Below are 15,888 nucleotides of genomic sequence, written 5' to 3'. Positions count from 1 at the left end.
AAAGGATCGTAGGGACACAGACAGCAGTTCCACGTCTGGAGCGCAAAGGTGCTCTCTAACCATGATTGATTTGTACCACTGGTCCCTGATAAGTAAACAGACACCATCACTGTGATGTTTCCCAGTAGTAGCAGAGTCTCGATCCTATCTGATCATAGTTAAAACAAGTCGGCTCCACTTCGCTGTTAGGCACTCGATCGTCCAGCCAGCTCTCAGTGATTGTCAGGATGCAGGAGTCCTAGTACTCGTGCAGGTAGCGCAGGTTAGCCATCAGCTCGTCCGCTTTCCTTGAGCCGATTATTAGCAAAGTAGTCTGTAAGGGAAGTTTATTGCAGGAACTCCCTGCAATAATACTGGATGCCGCTGCCCACAGCGTTTCCATAGCTGAGTCCATTTGTGCTTTCAAATATGCTTAAAAGTATCAGGATCAGTCCATAGCTCCACAACTTAGTTGCCATGATTAAACACTGACAATCAAGTAGAGTTGATAAAAAAATCACATGAAAACAAACACTAAAAACAATAAGACGGCAAACACGAGCACAAACACAAACACAAGCCGCAGGTCACCACCGTGTAGCACACTAACTTTGTCACAAGCAGAGTAATGACTGCATAGCACAGGGCAACCTGTCATCAGCATCTGGCTCTGAGGAGCATTCCTCAGAGACGAGGCCTATGTCAACCTATTCAATAACATTCATATTGCATTCTGTCTCTGTTGTCATTCAGTTAAGCCTGTAATGATTGAACTGGAGTTATTCATGACTATAAACATGAACATGTTTTTCTAAAAGTGAGGAAAGGGGAAGTGTAGTGAGAGGGACTTACTCTGTTACACAAACACATCTTATCATATCGTAACAGTTTCGGTTTCAGTGATCAGATAAGAATCTTCTTAGCTTTTTCTCAGAACCAGAGATCATAGCACATATTCAGCAAAGGCTTCTCTCTTTAGATACAATTGTAGACAGATATTAAACCGTTTTTAAAATAAACCAGGTTCACAGAGTTTAGGGTCTGTGAATAGAGTATGGTGTGTTGTGACAAATGTCAGATGAGAAGTTGTTGTGCACTACAAGTTGGATTGTTTGCCAGTTCCTCCCCTTGAGACAGTTATCGTGCCAGAAGCAATAACTTCTTATCATTGTTTTGAATCTTTGGTCATGTTTTGGGGTTTTTGACTTGCGTAAGAAGCCCAGTCCAATACAACAAGTTGGTCATGATACCACAGTTAAGTTCAGTTCACTTATTCAGGTCTAGCATCTTGAGAACTGAATTAAAAAGACAAATCAATATTTATAATAAACATTTACAGACAACATTGACATAGATGACAACACCAGGTCACACAAACAGACAGAGCAATACATGTAGGCCTAACAGTACAGGTTGCAACTGTTAGCAAGTGAAACAGCATGCAGCTCTGCAGAATACTTTTATTTGCACATTCTCCTATTCTGCCACAAGATGGCGAGCTATATTAACCTGCACAGTGTTTCCAAGTTGCAGACAGTCTTGTGCCCCCTAGTCATGTAGCCAGTAAGTCACAACCTCCCATAGAGTAGATATGAGCCTAATATTATTGTGTCAGCGTAGATCATAGAAATATAAATACAATGTCAACCATATTGAGAGTACCCATGAGGGTGCAGTCTAATTGGAATGGTCTGAGAGGCTTTGTCTATTCCAACTGTTCTATTTCTATGGTGTAGACATCCTGGAACCAGCCCTTTAATTAACGAACATTTGCCTTGAAAACAAACATAGGTGCTATGTCAGTCAAGACCATTGCATGCTTATACACAACTGCAGCTACAGTATATCTGGATTACAACTATAAATTATGGAGGCAGTCGCATACAGACATGCCTCGCATTGACATAGTGGCGATGGTGGCATGGTGCCAGGCTGTGTTCTGCGGTGTGGTTTCGCTGTCACTCGCCGCCTGCCCCTAAGCCGTGCTGTGAGGCTGTTGGCATGTTGACATGTTGGCATGGCGTCAGTGAGGGCAGATTCCTCTGGCGCCCTCCAACCCCAGTAATAATCCCTACTCACTACTCCACGCCAGAGTCTGGTATGCCAGACAGGTGCTCAGTGACCGGGGTGAGTAGAGCATTTGCCAGCTAATTGCATTTTTCAATCTTGTTTGCTACGTGATTATCTGTACTGTATGTATTCTTATGTGTTTTTTCTGACCTCTTTTTATTTTTATTAAAAAAAATTGTTCTCTTCACAGCTTACAGAGAAATTCCTATTTTAGCGGGAGAAAGAGAGAGCTACATTGGGGACTTGAACCGTGGCTTCTAATGTGCAGAAGCAGAGGTGAGTCTGTTGTTGTCACCCAAACATAAAATAAAATCTATCCATATCCTAACGAGGCAGTGTTTCTTTCTTTCTGGCCTGATGAGCATAAAACAACTGTCGGGGGAGGTTCTCTTCTGCACTGTTCAATCAATCCAGTAAATGTGGAGGAGAAGTTAAGATGGAGGGTCGACTTGTTAACGTCTCAAAGCGGAAGTCGTGTCGAAGGCTATCTTTTCATTTCCCCTTAAACCAGATGCATCCGGTTTTTCACAACCTGCTGAGGGTGATCAATCCATGACTGTTAACAGGTAGGGGGATGGACATGTCAGACTTTGAAGAAAGGCACTTAGAGCCAAAATCTACATGGCCTGGTGGTAGTAGTTGTCTCTGAGCCTGTTGGTCTGAGACCCGATGATCCGATACCGCTTGCCAGAGGGTAACAGAGTGAACAGTCTGTGGCTCGGGTGACTGGAATCCTTGATAATCTTTCGGCCTTCCTCAGACACTTCCTGGAGTAGATGTCCTTTAGGGAAAGGAGCTTGCACCCAGTGATGTATTGGTCCGCACCACCCTCTGTAGAGTCTTCTTGGAAGGGACTATGGTGTTGACCCGCTGAGCTGTAGTCGATGAACAGCATTCTCACATAGGTGTTCATCTTGTCCAGGTGGGATAAGGCAGTGTGTAAAGCAATGGCGATTGCGTCATCCGTGGATCTATTGGGCCCGTATGAAAATTAGAGTGGGTCCATGGTGTCAGGGAAGGTGGAGCTGATGTGGTCCTTGACCTGCCTTTCGAATCACTTCATGATCACAGAAGTGAGTGCTACAGGGCGATAAGCAGGTTTCCCCAATTTGCTCGTGTACAGGGAAAATGAGGGACATCTTAAAGCATGTGGGGATCACAGACTGGGACAGGGAGAAGTTGAATATGTTTGTGAACATTCCAGCCAGTTGGTCTGAACATGCTCTGAGGACATGGCCAGGGATACCGCCTAGGCTTTGCGAGTATTCACACGCTTGAAGTCTTACTCACGTTGGCCAAAGAGATTGAGAGCTCACATTCCTCTACATCAGCGGGGGCCCTCGAAGGAGGGTTGATGTTGATTACCTCGAAGTAAGCATAGAAAGTGTTTTGCTCGTCTGGGAAAGAAGCATCGGTGTTCGTCGCGCAATTGGTTTTCCCTTTGTAGTCCGTGATGGTTTGTAATCCTTGCCACTTGTCTCGCGTTGTAGCTTGTCCTTTTGTATTCATCCATATCCCCCGAAATCCGACCGGATGTAATTACGTTGGGCCGAGCTCTCAGTTTTGTTCAGATGTTGATATTTACCCACGGTTTCTGGTTGGGATATGTGCGAAAAGTCATTGTTGAGACAACATCCTCTATGCATTTCCTGATGAACCCCGTCTGTATACTCATTGATGTTATTGTCAGAGGCGACCTTAATCAACAAGCAAAAGGAGAGCAGCTAGAGATAACAAAGACCTTAACAATCCTCCACAACATGGGATTAGGGAGCCCAGCTTTCTCTGTAATACATGCATGTTGATTTGACAGAGATATGGGTGCATAATTATCGGAGTGGATGTTTAAGGCAGGCTGAGGACCATCAATATTGTATGTCAAAGAGATATAGTGTGTGGAGTCAATTGGATAGCCTTCACACGCAAGGTTAGAGTTCAAGTGCATGCTAACCATCATGCCACAACATGCAGCAACACTATAACTGATAAACCACATTGCCTCAGCTTGTGTCACTGTGACTAAGTGACCCCAGATGACCCCAAAAACACCTATCATCATTAGTAAAACTGATTTCACCTCAGGGCTACAGTACCAGTCAAAAGTTTGGACAAACCTACTCATTCAAGGGTTTTTCTTTATTTTTACTATTTTCTACATTGTATAATAATAGTGAAGACATCAAAACTATGAAATGAAACATATGGAATCATGTAGTAACAAAAAAGTGTTAAAGAAATCAAAATATATTTTAGATTTTAGATTCTTTAATGTAGCCACCCTTTGCCTTGATGACAGCTTTGCACACTCTTGGAATGCATTTATTTCCTTAATGTGTTTGAGCCAATAAGGTGTGTTGTGACAAGGTAGGGGTGGTATACTGAAGATAGCCCTATTTGGTAAAAGATCCAGTCCATAGTATGGCAAGAACAGCTCATATAAGTAAAGAGAAATGACAGTCCATCATTACTTTAAGAAATGAAGGTCAGTCAATATGGAACATTTCCAGAACTTTGAAAACACTATGATGAAACTGGCTCTCATGAGGACTGCCACTGGAAAGGAAGACCCAGATGTACCTCTGCTGCAGAGGATAAGTTCATTAGAGTTACCAGCCTCAGAAATTGCAGCCCAAATAAATGCTTCACAGAGTTCAAGTAACTGACACATCTCAACATCAACTGTTCAGAGGAGACTGTGAGTCAGGCCTTCATGGTCGAATTGCTGCAAAGAAAGAACTACAAAAGGACCCCAATAATAAGAAGAGACTTGCTTGGGCCAAGAAACACGAGCAATGGACATTAGACCAGTGGAAATCTGTCCTTTGGTCTGATGAGTTAAATTTGAATTGAATTTTTGGTTCCAACCACCGTGTCTTTGTGAGACGCAGAGTAGGTGAACGGATGATATGTGTGGTTCCCACCGTGAAGCATGGAGAAGGAGGTGTGATGGTGTGGGGGTCCTTTGCTGGTGACACTGTCAGTAATTTATTTAGAATTCAAGGCACACTTAACCAGCATAGCTACCACAGCATTCTGCAGCGATATGCCATCCCATATGATTTGAGCTTAGTGGGACTATCAGTCGTTTTTCAACAGGACAATGACCCAACACACCTCCAGGCTGTGTAAGGGCTGTTTGACCAAGAAGGAGAGTGATGGAGTGCTACATCAGATGACCTGGCCTCCACAATCACCCGGCCTCAACCCAAATGAGACGGTTTTGGATGAATTGGACCGCAAAGTGAAGGAAAAGCAGCCAACAAGTGCTCAGCATATGTGGGAACTCCTTCAAGACTGTTGGAAAAGCATTCAAGGTGAACCTGGTTGAAAGATGCAAGAGTGTGCAAAGCTGTCATCAAGGCAAAGGGTAGCTACTTTGAAGAATCTCAAATATAAAATCTATTTTGATTTGTTTAACACTTTTTTTGATTACTACATGATTCCATATGGGTTATTTCATAGTGTTGATATCTTCACTATTATTCTACAATGTAAAAATAGTAAAAATAAAGAAAAACCCTGGAATGAATAGGTGTGTCCAAACTTTTGACTGGGACTATATATTTCTATAGCCATGATTCAAAGTAAAATGACATACCTTCAGTTGAACTGGTAGTCTTTGTTCTACATAATCATTGTGTAGACCAAAGGTCGTTGCAACAAACTGGAGAAAGCAGGCTTGTCCCTGCATACAGTCAGTCATGCTCCTGACATTGTTATGGGGGACGTGAAGGAACCATTATAAAATATGAAGCTTAACTTCTCACTCGTACGCTACATCAAAACTAGTTTATTTTCCACCAAGACAAAGAGATAGGATCAAAGACCTAATATGAAACAGACTGCCTTGCTTAGCTCTTTGGGGATGCAACTTGACATTCTGTGATTTTCAGATTGGGGTTCATTCTATTTTGCAAAGTGGGGCTCAGTCAAAGAGAAATGTCCATTAATGTCTATGATTATAGTAAGCGTTGTTATGTTTAAAATCTTATTCCCAAAGAGTGAAATGTCGGTATGCTTTCTTCTAGGTCTTCATAACATCAAATTGACGTACACGGGTATACTTGGGGACTTCCCAGAGATATCACTGTTCTCTACAAGGGGAGTCTATGATGAGATAGTTAATTAATTAAGTTTCCCTTTTCCAAACAGGGAAATGGAAGAGAGGGCACCCATAAAACACCTGGAGGCGGGAGCTTGAAGCAGACACCAAAAGTTTTGGCATCAGGAACAAGAATGAAAAGATATTCCAGAGTGCAATGGAGAGATGTTGTCGAGTAAGTTAGTTTCACAACAGAGTCTCCCATGATGTATTTGTGAACAAGGTCAAGGTTAAGGTCAATGTAATCAGAATTTTCTGATTTTTTTCTACCTGAATAGCCATTGGTATTTCTGAACTGCCACAGGGAAGCTTCAGTACACCCTGGTCCTTAAAAACACATGAAGGGATTACTGTAGCCTCCTGAATTTTGGGGAGAGTAAGACGTTTAGAGTTTGGGCACCACAGTCCTTGAAATATGTTTCAAGTGCCTGGCTATGGCTGACTTTAAGAGGGAAGGGATTGCAAATTACCTTTTCAGTTGGCAACAGATCCCAGGCCCATAAGCGCTGTCAAGACAATTTTAGTTTTGGAATCAGGTGGTAGAGGAAAGAGTCATTTTAGCCTACTGTATACTAGCAACTGAAAGTACTCTTACTCAAATTCTGACATCGGACTATTCACAAAACGTAGTTCAACCATCATGCACACAAATCAATGAAAACTGTGTAAATGTGTCTAGTCCTATCTATATCTTCCCCTCAAACCCCTCATAAAAACCCTTCAGAAATCATAATGAAAGAAGTTTAGGAAGTATGCGGCTTTTATCCTCACTCCCCATCTCACCATCTGTATAAACAGCTAGAGGCTATAGGCCAAGACTGCAGGAGCTCCAGAAGGTCGATTGAGCATCAATAGCAACCAGATGACCAGCACTTTGGTCCAGGGAAGACAACTGCAGAGTGCTCCTCAATCAAGTTGATAGTTCACACAAACATATGGAACTGATGCTCATTTATAAGTATTTGGGCTACTATACTAGAGTTGTTGGAAAAGTTGTAAATGGGCGAGTCCTCGTCCCGTTTTCCCTTAGAGAATATGAGCATTGTAAAAATATACTGAAGGCTAATCTGTTGGTTTATGGCAGAGGGTTTGAAATTGTTTCTAAAATGGACTGTCCTATAACAGAGCAAGTGTTGCCATGGCAATTATACAACTTGTGGTCTACAATATCCAGTGCTTAATTTGTAAATCAGGAGGTGCCGGAACAAAAAGTGAGCGTGAGAGGGGTGTGACCTGGGGAGCTCTGAGCTACCAGAATACTTGAGAAAAAAAGTACCTTTATAATTAAGCCTTGCATGCATATCAATACATTTGCATAGTGGCATAGAGCATTAGTGGCACTTACAGAAGTTGCACACATGGGGAACATTTTGAGTAGCTTAGGATCCGGGAAAAATGTGGCCTTTTATAAACGCATTTCATTCAATTCTACTTTTAATACCACACTTATTATCGAAATAACAGGCTACACTGACAAACTGACAATTTGAGATCAATAAAAACAAACCTTATCTTGAATCCATTAATAAATAGACTAGACCAAGGTGTGTGGAGACATATTGTAGTCAACAATATGAATAGGAAATGATATTACTAAAATGCTTTCCAGTTTCACTGACTCACCCAATGATGCACCGCTCACTCGCCGGTGATGGCCGATGCACTCGTGCCAAAAGCCTATCTCTGTTTTACTTGGTAAAACAATATTTGGAAGTTGATCAAATATTTTTGTAGCCTACAGCAGACAGATTAGAGTCTTCTCTTTTCTTCTCTGTGTTTTCCCACAATTGCATTTGAAAAATTGCAAAAGGCCTGTTGTTATTGGGCTACACACAATCCACAGCTAGGCAATAATAATAAAAAAATCTATTGATCCTCTGTGGCTAAATTAAAGGCCTTCTCATGGTGTAGTAGGCTATTCTGAATTATTTCATTTATTTATGACAGACAGCAGTAATTCTATTACTTTGACAAATGTATTTCAATTCATCAGGGGTGCTGCAGCTACTCCAGAACCCTTCGCGCAGCTATGATTCTATAAGGAAATACATGATGAAGTGCAACGCTGGAGATATGAGAAAAGGAGAGAGATCATAGAAAGTGAATCTCATTGTAGTTCTGTGAGAGATACAGGTGTGCTTCTCACACAGCCATGGCTGCGCATTGGTCTCCAACATAGGCCTAGGTTGCAATGTTGTGCTAACCATTAACCTGGCCGGCCCAACCAGAATCAACTCTTAGAATATCAGGTTCTTGCTAAAAATCACATTTTTCACATTACGTGTTTTTTGGGGAGGACAGGAGAATTAACAAAGAGGAAACTTGAATAAACTTTGATAGTTTTTATTAAAATTTTTACATTGCAAATAGAGAAACATTTTCATGCAATGAGGTTCCGAAACGAAATAGGCCAAAACGGGGAAATGCCAGGATCCAGCTTAAATTAAGCACTGAACATATCTATTGCACTATTAGCTATCAAGGCACAAGGCGAGACCCAGATGCAGACACAGGAGGCAGATGGTTGGAGTCTTACAACGTTTATTAATCCAAAAAGGGTCTTCCCTGTGGCTCAGTTGGTAGAGCATGGTGTGTGCAACGCCAGGGTTGTGGGTTCAATTCCCACGGGGGGCCAGTACAAAAAAAGAAAATATACAAAAAAAATGAATGTATGCATTCACTACTGTAAGTTGCTGTGGATAAGAGTGTCTGCTAAATGACTAAAATGTAATGTAAAATGTAGGCAAGAGAATGGTTGTGTACAGGCAAAAGGTCAAAACCAGATCAGAGTCCAATAGGTACTGAAGGGCAGGCAGAGTCAAGGTCAGGGCAGGCAGGATGGAAAGTAGTCCTGAGTCAGGCAGTGATCAAAATCAGGAAGACTGGCAAAAGAGAATAGAAAAGGAGTATTGGGAAAAACACCTTGTTGACTTGACTAAACATACAAGACAAACTGGCACAGAGAGGCAGGAAATACAGGGATAAATACACTGGGGAAAATAAGTGACACCTGGAGGGGGTGGAGACAATCACAGGGGCAGGTGAAACAGATCAGGGTGTGACAAACCATGCTGCTGCTCCAGTTTCAACTGTTCTGCCTGTGGCTATGGAACCCTGACCTGTTCACCGGATGTGCTTGTTGCACCCTCGACAACTACTATGATTATTATTATTTGACCATGCTGGTCATTTATGAACATTTTAACATCTTGACCATGTTCTGTTATAATATCCACCCGGCACAGCCAGAAGAGGACTGGCCACCCCTCATAGCCTGGTTCTTCTCTAGGTTTCTTCCTAGGTTTTTGGCCTTTCATGGGAGTTTTTCCTAGCCACCGTGCTTCTTTCACATGCATTGCTTGCTGTTTGGGGTTTTAGGCTGGGTTTCTGTACAGCACTTTGAGATATCAGCTGATGTACGAAGGGCTATATAAATACATTTGATTTGATTTGAATTAGCTGTGAAAATTCTGTAGGGGGGCAGAAGATATGGAGTCTCACATTTTTGAAATGTTTAGAATGACTATCTAACATCTAATGCTAAGGACGACTCTTACTGAGCCAGCCATATTAATCCACTAGTGCAAGAGGTGAAGGGAACATCCACCAGGTAGATAAGTCTGAGACTCCATGATGACACCGTCAGGAGCCAAATTACGGTTTTATAAAGGACTGCAACAACAACTCAGGTTTACTGACATAACAGCCACCATTTAGTCCAATGCCCATTAATCAGGAATCTTTGCTCTAGATAAGTGATAGGGATAAAAAAATATATATATGCTGATATGATTTCAACACTGCGTCCTGTCTGGTGTGACCAACAAGGGAACTGTGTTTACAGACAGGTTTGCAGGAAAACAAGACACACGCCCATCCACCTTTCACTTGACTGGCTGTCGATTCGAGGCCCAAAGTCGAGATAAGAGGGGTTGTGGAATGCTGTTGATTGTCAATACCCCGGTTTCCATGGTAACCCGTAAACACATGGCTGGGTCATTTACTGTGAGCTGTAAATTATGTCGTATGGGGCGACTGCTGGGGTGTTTCTAACACGCGGAGTGGTTCAGACAAAGTCACAACAACAGCAGCTCGTATGTGTGACACAGGGAGCCCAACCAGGATCATTATTTTTCAGTGTTTTCCTTTATTTGAAACTTCACTTCAAGAGTGACAGAGAGGCGGATTCCAATTTTTCAGAGTAAATAACTCACGGACACTAGTGAAGCTTAACCAAGTTAAATTCTTCCCAAAGGGTCATTACAGGTGTAATTCAGACAAAGACATATTCTCTTCCACTCCTTCATATACTATGCTTATGCTTATAACAATGTTCAAAGTTTACCCTGAATCCAACAAGTGCCTTGCAAAAGTGCCTTCATCCCCCTTGGCGTTTTTCCTATTTTCTTGCATTACAACCTGTAATTTAAATAGATTTTTATTTGGATTTTATGTAATGGACATACACAAAATAGTCCAAATTGGTGAAGTGAAATGGAAACATTAAAAAAAAAAAATTTACGGAAAACTGGTGTGTGTGTGTGTGTGTATTCACCCCCTTTGCTATGAAGCCCCTAAATCAGTTCTGGTGCAACCAATTACCTTCAGAAGTCACATAATTAGTTAAATAAAATCCACCTGTGTGCAATCTAAGTGTCACATGGTCTGTCATGATCTCAGTATATATAACCCTGTTCTGAAAGGCCCCAGGGTCTGCAACACCACTAAGCAAGGGGCACCCCCAAGCAGCGGCACCATTAAGACCAAGGACCTGTCCAAACAGGGACAAAGTTGTGGAGAAGTACAGATCAGGGTTGGGTTACAAAAAATATCAGAAACTTTGAACATCCCAAGGAGCGCTATTAAATCCATTAGTAAAAAATGGAAAGAATATGGCACCACAACAAACCTGCCAAGAGAGGGCCGCCCACCAAAACCCACAGACCAGGCAAGGAGGGCATTAATCAGAGGCAACAAAGAGACCAAAGATAATCCTGAAGGAGCTGCAATGCTCCACAGTGAAGATTGGAGTATCTGTCCATAGAACAACTTTAAGCCATACACTCCACAGAGCTGGGCTTTACGGAAGATTGGCCAGAAAAAAGCCATTGATTAAAGAAAAAAAATAAGCAAACACGTTTGGTTTTCGCCAAAAGGCATGTCGGAGACTCCGCAAACATATGGAAGAAGGTACTCTGGTCAGATGAGAATAAAATTTTGCATTTTGGCCATCAAGGAAAACTATGTCTGGCGCAAACCCAACACCTCTCATCACCCCGAGAACACCATGCCCACAGTGACGCATGGTGGTAGCAGCATCATGCTGTGGGGATGTTTTTCATCGACAGGGACTGTCAAACTGGTCAGAATTGAAGGAATGATGGATGGCACTAAATACAGGGAAATTCTTCAGGGAACCTGTTTCAGGATTCCAGAGATACAGTTGAAGTCGGAAGTTTACATACACCTTAGCCAAATACATTTAAACTCAGTTTTTCACAATTCCTGACATTTAATCCTAGTAAAAATTTGCTGTTTTAGGTCAGTTAGGATCACCACATTATTTTAAGAATGTAAAATGTCAGAATAATAGTAGAGAGAACTTTTTATTTCAGCTTTTATTTCTTTCATCACATTCCCAGTGGGTCAGAAGTTTACATACACTCACTTAGCTTTTGGTAGAATTGCCTTTAAATTGTTTAACTTGGGTCAAACGTTTCAGGTAGCCTTCCACAAGCTTCCCACAATAAGTTGGGTGAATTTTGGCCAATTCCTCCTGACAGAGCTGGTGTAACTGAGTCAGGTTTGTAGGCCTCCTTGCTCGCACACACGTTTTCAGTTCTGCCCACACATTTTCTATAGGATTGAGGTCAGGGCTTTGTGATGGCCACTCCAATACCTTAACTTTGTTGTCTTTAAGCCATTTTGCCACAACTTTGGAAGTATGCTTGGGGTCATTGTCCATTTGGAAGACCCATTTGCGACCAAGCTTTAACTTCTTGACTGATGTCTTGAGATGTTGCTTCAATATATGCACATAATTTTCCCTCCCTCATGATGCCATCTATTTTGTGAAGTGCACCAGTCCCTCCTGCAGCAAAGCACCCCCAAAACATGATGCTGCCACCCCCGTGCTTCACGGTTGGGATGGTGTTCTTCGGCTTGCAAGCCTCCGCTTTTTTCTGCCAAACATAACGATGGTCATTATGGCCAAACAGTTCTATTTTTGTTCCATCAGACCAGAGGACAATTCTCCAAAAAGTATGATCTTTGTCCCCATGTGCAGTTGCAAACCGTAGTCTGGCTTTTTTATGGTGTTTTTGGAGTAGTGGCTTCTTCCTTGCTGAGCGGCCTTTTAGGTTATGTCTATATAGGACTCATTTTACTGTGGATATAGATACATTTGTACCTGTTTCCTCCAGCATCTTCACAAGGTACTTTGCTGTTGTTCTGGAAATTATTTGCACTTTTCGCAACAAAATACGTTCATCTCTAGGTGACAGAACGCCTCTCCTTCCTGAGCGGTATGACATCTGCGTGGTCCCATGGTGTTTGTACTTGCGTACTATTGTTTGTACAGATGAATGTGGTACCGTCAGGCATTTGCAAATTGCTCCCAAGGATGAGCCAGACTTGTGGAGGTCTACAATGTTTTTTTCTGAGGTCTTGGTTGATTTATTTTGATGTTCCCATGATATCAAGCAAAGAGGCACTGAGTTTGAAGGTCGGCCTTGAAATACATCCACAGGTACACCTCCAATTGACTCCAATTATGTCAATTAGCCTATCAGAAGCTTCTAAAGCCATGACATACTTTTCTGGAATTTTCCAAGCTGTTTAAAGGCACAGTCAACTTAGGGTATGTAAGCTTCTGACCCACTGGAATTGTGATACAGTGAATTATAAGTGAAATAAACTGTCTGTAAACAATTGCTGGAAAAATTACTTGTGTCATGCACAAAGTAGACGTCCTAACCGACTTGCCAAAACTATAGTTTGTTAAGAAGAAATTTGTGGAGTGGTTGAAAAATGAGTTTTAAAGACTCCAACCTAAGTGTATGTAAACCTCCGACTTCAACTGTATATAATAACTTTAAAAATGTAAAATCATTAAAGACAAGCCCTCCTCTGAAGGCATCTTTAGCAGAGGAGAAATTAATTCAGTAAAAGGAAAGGACTTTTGTGTGTTTGATGCCATTCCATTTGCTCTGTTCCAGCCATCATTATGAGCCGTCCTCCCCTCAGCAGCCTCCACTGATATTAAGATACCGGTAATCCTCATGCAGGCATTGGTGTGTTTTCTCTTGAAACATCCCCGTAACCCAACCATCCACAAATTCCTCTGTGAAAGCTTCTGATCAAGTCCATGCCATGTGGGAATGTGCAGAACATTATGTTGGATATTCCTGGAAAGCTGGTTTGAATCAGGTGGAGGGATCTGCTTTGCTGGCCTCTGCATGTGGACTGGGATGCATAAATGTAAGGAATTCTGGGCAGTGTTCTGTAGAACACACTGTAGCAAAATGTTTTGCAACAGAAAGCAAAAATCCGTGTGCTTATTGGTCAAGTTCTGTTAGTACTTCCCTGTTTCAAAAATATGTCCACCTATTGAACAGGACCCAGGCCCTGAGCAGAGAGAGTGATAGAGAGATGATGGTGAAAGAACAAGGGCTTGTAAGCAGTGCAGGCCAAATCCAGAAACAACACCCTCTCAAATAGCTCCGATCTGGCTGTGCAGTTCTCCAGCTCCACAACAACTGTGTCCATGGCCCATTACACATATGCCTCTTTTGTATAATTTTAATTAGAATACATGTATTTTGTATTTCCTAATACAAATATATACTTGCAAGTAGCCGGCTTAACTACAACATTCTCAGTAATGGTAACATAATATTTTTACTTGCTATGACTGTTGTATATTCTTGTTAACCTTAGTTTAATACACTGACTGTAAGACGCTCTGGATAAGAGTGTCTGCTAAATGACCAAAATGTAAATTTGAAAATGAACACTTGCAAAGCACACTGCTAGCTATTATTCTAACGACCTCCGCCCCCAAACAAGGCCAAATTTGAGGGTGGAACTCATTAGAATAATACCCAGCAGTGTGCGTGGCAAATCTTTTTTTTTTTACCATTATCGTTTATCATTTAGCAGACGCTCTTATCCAGAGCAACTTAGTCAGTCTGTGCTTTCATCTAAGGTTGATAAAAAAACACATCAAGTCATATTTTATTTATCACATGCACCGAATACAACTGTTGTAAATCTTACAGTGAAATGCTTGCTTATGAACATTTCCCAACAATGCAAAGTTTAAAAAATAATAACAAATAAAATAGTAACTAACACAAGAAGAATAATATAAAATATACATGAATGGAGCTATATACAGTACAGGGAGTACCAGTACCACATCAATATGCATAAGTACGAGGTACTTGAGGTAGATATGTACAGTACATGAAGGCAGGGTAAAGTGACAAGGCATCAGGATAGATAATAATAAGAGTAATATATAAAACAGAGTTACAGCAGCAAATGATGAGTGTGTTGTGTCGGTATGCGTGTGTGTTATTTGTGTGTGTGCGTATGTGGGATTTGTGTGGTAATGACAGTGTAGTGTGTCTGAGTGAGTGTGTATATAAAGTCTGGTGAGTGTCCGTAGGGTGTCCGTATACTGTACTCCATACCATCTATTACATCTTGCCTACGCCATTCGGCCATCACTCATTTATATATTTTTATGTACATATTCGTATTCATTCCTTTACACTTGTGTGTACAAGGTAGTTGTTGTGGAATTGGTAGATTACTTGTTAGATATTACTGCATGGTCGGAACTAGAAGCACAAGCATTTCGCTACACTTGCATTAACACCTGCTAACCATGTGTATGTGACAAATACATTTGTTTTGATTTGAGATAGAGTCAGTGCAGGTAGTTTGGGTACCATTGACTATTTAGCAGTCTGGCTATTTAGCAGTCTTCTGGCTTGGGGGTAGAAGCTGTCTCGGAGCCTGTTGCTCCGAGAGCCAAGGCTCCGGTACCATTTGCCGGATGGTAGCAGAGTGAACAGTCTATGGCTTGGGTGGCTGGAGTCTTTGTACATTTTTTGGCACTGCTTCATATATAGGTCTTATTTGGCAGGGAGCTCGGCCCCAGTGATATACTGGGCTTTCCGCACCATCCTTTGTAGCTCTTTGCGGTCAACGGCGGTGCAATTGCCATACCAAACGGTGATGCAGTCAGTCAAGATGCTTTCGATGGTGCAGCTGTAGAACGTTTTGAGGATCTGAGGTCCCATGCCAAATATGTTAGAATTTTTTTATTTCACCTTTATTTAAGCAGGTAGGCCAGTTGAGAACAAGTTCTCATTTACAACTGCGACCTGGCCATTTTAAGCCTCCTGAAGGGGAAAGGTGCTGCTGTGCCCTCTTCATGACTGTGTGGACCATGCTACATCCTTAGTGATGTGGATGCTAAGGACCTTAAAGCTCTCAACCCGCTTCACAACAGCCCCATCGATATGATGGGGGCGTGCGCTGCACTTTTTCTCCTATAGTCCACGATCAGCTCCTTGGTCTTTGAGGGAGAGGTTGTTGTCCTGGCATCACACTGCTAAGTCTCTGACCTCCTCTTAGGAGGCTGACTTATCGCTGACAGTGATCAGGCCTACCACCGTCGTGTCGTCAGCAAACTTGATGATGGTGTTGAAATCGTGTGTGGCCAC

At 41.9% G+C, this 15,888-nt stretch overlaps 1 long non-coding RNA gene across 1 annotated transcript; it reads left to right on the top strand.

Annotated features, from left to right (window-relative positions):
- The first annotated feature begins 2,024 nt into the window (after window positions 1-2,024).
- LOC115155361 (uncharacterized) lies at window positions 2,025-6,280 on the top strand. The gene is made up of 3 exons (XR_003868037.1): window positions 2,025-2,106; window positions 2,240-2,325; window positions 6,202-6,280. It is a non-coding gene; the product is annotated as an uncharacterized LOC115155361 (long non-coding RNA).
- The last annotated feature ends 9,608 nt before the right edge of the window (window positions 6,281-15,888 follow it).

The sequence above is a fragment of the Salmo trutta genome, chromosome 20 (genome assembly GCF_901001165.1).
Source record: "Salmo trutta chromosome 20, fSalTru1.1, whole genome shotgun sequence".
In the NCBI taxonomy this organism is placed as follows: domain Eukaryota; kingdom Metazoa; phylum Chordata; class Actinopteri; order Salmoniformes; family Salmonidae; genus Salmo; species Salmo trutta.
The sequence above is the reverse complement of the archived record's forward strand: the minus strand, read 5'-3'. Positions and strand labels throughout refer to the sequence as shown.